General features: G+C 42.2%; 1 pseudogene; it reads left to right on the plus strand.

The window, feature by feature from the left end:
• The window catches only part of LOC105888162, a 64,400-nt pseudogene that overhangs the window by 9,365 nt on the left and 49,737 nt on the right, over window positions 1-5,298 (plus strand).

Raw genomic sequence — 5,298 nt, forward strand, 5'->3', positions numbered from 1 at the left:
AAAAAAAAAAAAAAAAAAAAAGATTCCAATTCAGTAGGATTGCTGCTGAGCACATATACAGTTGATCTTGTTTGAGGTTAAAACACAGGGGAGCCAGATTGTCTGCTCTGTCAGCCCATTTCCCTAAACCAACAAGTGATTATAATGTTAATGAGGAGAGGAGCAGAGCACAATAGCCCAATGCCTCCACAGGTGTTCCAGCTTCCAGCTGCTACCTAGGTCCGGCTCTCAGGTTTATTCTTTTGTGAAAATGTTTCTGCATTTCTGCAGGCACAGGCAAGTCCTCAGAGAAAAAGAATCTCCATGGGGAGCACATGAAGCCAAACTGCCATGTCTGAGCATGGGGTAATGTACCCCTTCAGTATGCTGTCAAGTCTTTCTGTGGTGTTAGTTTGCATTTGTCTTATGATTAGTGATACTGAGCATCTTTTCATGTGCCTGTTGGCCATTTGCTTATCTTCTTTGGAGTAATGCCTATGGAAGTCCTTTGCCCATTCTATAATTGATTTATTTCTTTTTTGTTGTAAAGTTGTAGAAGTTCCTCATATAATCTGGATATGAGCCCCTGTCAGAGACATGATTTGAAGAAAAATTTCCGTCTTTTGGTTGATAACTTTAATGCATAGAAATTTTGTATTTGGATCCAGTTTCTTTTGTCTGTATTAGTTTTTCTTGCTTGTGCTTTTGGTGTTATATTGCAGAAAGTCGTCCCGAGCTCAATGTCTCATGGTTTTTTTCCTGTTGGTACATGGTTTTGTGTTTTTTATTTTAAAGGGGTGCCGAATTTTGTCTACCATTTTATCTTAGAGTATATTCAGGAGTGTCTAACCTGAGGCCAGGGCACCACCATATGTGGACTATTTCAGGACTGTTTTGCTCATCTGTGGTGTAGGATTTTGGAAAAAACATTCACAGCCCTGTCTTTGATCATCAGTTTTTGTTAGCGTTTGTGTATTCCAAGGGTGGCCAAACACAATCTTCTTCTTCCAAAGTGTAGCAGGAAAAAAAAGGTTGCACACCTGTATGTGACACAGTTCCTAGTAAAATGGCAACAGAGCTTTCTGTCGTGGGCTATTATGTTGGTATATGGTATTTAGCATAACACTTAGCACAAGGAAGTGTTCAGAAGCTTCAGTCACTGCTCTTGTTGCCATCAACTCAGATTTTAGATTCTGGCCTTTCCTTAAAGGCACCATGAATGTTGTTATCTCTGAAGTTGCCACCCATCCTTTAGCTCATCTCAACACTCAATATCACTTTCTGTGTCAAAAATAGTATCTAACACACGTACAGAGATAGCCCTGCATTGATGTATTTGTCGATTTCTTAAATTGTCCACAAGAATGAGAAATACCCTCATTTAAAGGATATTAGAACCTTCAATTGAAGACTACAGTAAAACAGAAGAAAAGAGACATAATGTGCTCAGAAATACTTTACTTGGATTTGTAGGAACACTCATCTCAATGAGTCCATCCTCTCACCTCTGTCTTCTCTTTTTGTGGAAACATAAGAACTCTACACATAACCCTTTGGTAAAATGTGTTTTCATTTCAGAGCCCTTTGACGTTCAGGGATGTGGCCATAGAATTCTCTCAGGAGGAGTGGATATGCCTGAATCCTGCTCAGAGGACTTTATACAGGGATGTGATGTTGGAGAACTATAGGAACCTAGTGTCCCTGGGTGAGGATTACTTTTCTCCCAAAGTTAGGATCTATCCTTGCATACCTTTCTATTTTTCCTTATTTCCTCTTAGAACCCCCTATGTTCTTGACTGAGATCAAAGCTGTATTTATTCAGAAATGAAAAGCTTCTCAATGTGCCATCTGGACGTTACCTAAGCCTTTGTTTATGTTCTCTGCACCCTTCACCATACCAAGGCTGAGGTGTGCTGGAAACCATAGGACATTTTAAATAGCCAGTTCTTTATTCTCTACCCCTGTACTTTTGGTTCAGTAGTTTTGGGAAGTCTGCTGGACAGCGGCATCTTACAGTGTTCCCTCAGCATTTAGAAGTGGATGCTCAGTGGATGAATTTGTGAAATGTTTCCCCACATCTCTCTGTAATGTCCCAGCCTACCTTCACATGAGGCTGGGATTTGGAAGAGCACCAGGACTTGATATCCGTTTATTTTTTATATCTATGAACAGGAATCTCTCTTTTTGACCTGAGTGTTTTGTCAATGTTGGAGCAAAGAAGCAGCTCTGGAGTCAGGAGAGTGAAGTGGAAATAGCAAAAAACTCCAAATGGGTGGGAACGTATCTGTGAAGTACAATACATTTTTTTGGCTTTTTTTGTTTTGTGGGGGTTTTTTTGTTTGTTTGTTTGTTTTTTTGTCTTTTAAGTCTTTATTGTCCCATCACTATTTCCCCTCAATGCAGTGAGAAACTGTCCTGCCTCCACTCCCTTCCGCCTGGACCTGCCAGAGCAAGAACCTCCTCACACCATTTTTTTTGTTTGTTTGTTTTGTTAGAGACAGAGTCTTACTCTGTTGCCCTGGGTAGAGTGCCATGGCATCATAGCTCATAGCAACCTCAAACTCCTGATCTCAAGGGACATTCCTACCTGAGCCTTCTGAGGAGCCCACCAGAACAGTTTGGATAGTTTTTCTATTTTTTTTTTGAGACAGAGCCTCAAGCTGTCCCCCTGGGTAGAGTGCTGTGGCATCACAGCTCACAGCAACCTCCAACTCCTGGGCTCAAGCGAGTCTCCTGCCTCCGCCTCCCAAGTAGCTGGGACTACAGGCGCCCGCCACAACGCCCGGCTATTTTTTGGTTGCAGCCGTCATTGTTGTTTGGCGGCCCGGGCTGGATTCGAACCCGCCACCTTGGGTGTATGTGGCTGGCGCCTTAGCCACTTGAGCCACAGGCGCCGAGCCGGTTTTTTTTTTTTTTTTTCATTCTTTCTTTTTTTGAGACAGAATCTCACTGTGTCACCCTGGGTAGAGTGTCCTGGCTTCAACCCCAAACTCTGAGTCTCAGGGGATCTTCTTGCTAAGCCTCCTGAGTAGCTAGGATTACATGTACCCACCACAACACCTGGCTAATGATTATATTTTTAGTATAGGGAGGGTTTAACTCTTGTTCAGGCTGGTCTCAGACTCCTGGGCTCAAGCAATTCACCTGCCTCAGCATCCCAGACTGCTAGGATTATAGGCATCAGTCACGAGGCCCAGCCCAAGGGCAGATTTCAGTAATAGCATCCTAGCTTTATTTCTTCAAACGTCCCTCTACCTGACCAGTGAATCATCATTCTACACCCGGGATATGTCTACATTGCTATATTTTCTATCTTTGTGAGTATAGTATGAGATGATCCCTCTCTTCTCCAGGCCTATCCAGGTATTTCCTTTTGGATCTCACTGACAGCATACCTGCACATGATTTCGTAGAATCTCTCACCCAAGTACCAACCAGGCCTGATGTACCTTAGCATCTGAGATCAGAGGAGATGGGACACATTCGGGGTAGTATGGCCATAGACAGTCCTCTAGAATCTATATATAGAATTTGTTGAATATATGCTAGAAATAGAATTCAAAGGTCATTCAATGTGATAAATTTAATTTCATAGTAAGCATTGTAAGACTTATAAACCTGATTTCTTCCTACATCATCAAACCATCTCTCCTTCCAATCTCTTCCATTTTAGCCTCAGTGCTTTAGTCTCATTAGTTGAGAATGGGGTACTTATGTGTTGGTTGCTAAATCACCTTTCCTTTCCTACCATAGGTAGAATTTTAAATGACATGGTATAATTCTTTTTCCATAGATTTGTAAGTATAATGTCTATGTCTGCATACCCATGTAAAGACATATTATGTATTTAGTATTTTAGTAAGCACGGGGGTGGGGGGGTTAGCATATTACTTTTTATATTGCTGAGCACAGCAGTTTCTTTTTTTTTTTTTTTTTTAAAACGGAGCCTCAAGCTATCCCCCTGGGTAGAGTGCCATGGCATCACAGCTCACAGCAACCTCCAACTCCTGGGCTCAAGTGAGTCTCCTGCCTCAGCCTCCCAAGTAGCTGGGACTACAGGCGCCCGCCACAACGCCTGGCCATTTTTTGGTTGCAGCCATCATTGTTGTTTGGCGGGCTGGGCTAGGGATTCGAACCCGCCACCTTAGGTGTATGTGGCTGGCGCCTTAGCCACTTGAGCCACAGGCGCCGAGCCCACAGAAGTTTCCATAAGACCATTTTCCACCAACACTACTATTACTGTGTAAGCACAGTTGCTTCCTTGGCAGACTTTTGTAAGACAATGCCTAAGTTGTTCTCTTCACTGGTACCTAAATCAGGCTGCATCCTGGGTTATAACTCACACACCATTGTCCATGAAGGATGACTGAATAACCCTGTTGGCAACATAGCTGAGACTTTCTGTATCCCTTGAACTGTTCCTGTGCTCCTCTGTTATCTATGACCTGTTGTTTCTGGTGCTGTTTGGATCAGCAGTTATTCCTGAACATGAATGAGCCCTCACAGGGACATGTGTGAGCCTCCAGGCCCTGGCTCAAGTCTTGTTTTTCTCATTTAATGTGCATATTTGGGTTAGATACATAAATGCTGTGGACCTCCTATTTCACATGAAACATAATTTATCTCTCAGTTACTCTAACAAGTTCAAACTGGTTGATGGCTAAAAATACTGCATGGAGCAGGCGGGCCCATTGCTCTGGGCCTGGTGGGTTCTATCCCTGCCTAGGCCTGCTAAACAAAAAAAGAAAAAGAATAAGAATACTGCATGGAGTTTGTAAAGACTGCTAAATTCTGAATAGGACCTCAGCAGATGAACTTTGACCAACATGAATATTCAAATCATAGTTGCCTGAATTATGTTGTATAGGATTATATTTCTCAGTTTGTTCCAAGTAATGTTTCTGTTACCCTAGTTCATCCATTTTTCAAGTACAAATACATCATTCCCTTCAGTTACTGAACATGCTTTCAGCCCATTGTAGTGCTTTGCCTGCTGGGTAAAAATACTCTCCTTTCAGGGTTAACATGGGTTTTTGCAAGGGGTTTTGCTAATAGTTTTGTTTCATGCTAACCTTCCCTGCCTACTCTTTTGAATTACACGTAATCACCTTTTCAATATAAAAAAAAAAAAAAAACACTTTTCGTAACAGTTAGTAAATTGTATGTTTTATAACTCTGTGTGCTGTGCCTATGCTACTTTTGGTATAATCGTTTTTTTTTTTTTTTTTGAGACGGAGCCTCAAGCTATCCCCCTGGGTAGAGTGCCATGGCATCACACTCACACCAACCTCCAACTCCTGGGATCAAGCGAGTCTCCTG

Source organism: Otolemur garnettii, unplaced genomic scaffold, assembly GCF_000181295.1.
Source record: "Otolemur garnettii isolate 467f Iridium unplaced genomic scaffold, OtoGar3 scaffold00212, whole genome shotgun sequence".
In the NCBI taxonomy this organism is placed as follows: Eukaryota; Metazoa; Chordata; class Mammalia; order Primates; family Galagidae; genus Otolemur; species Otolemur garnettii.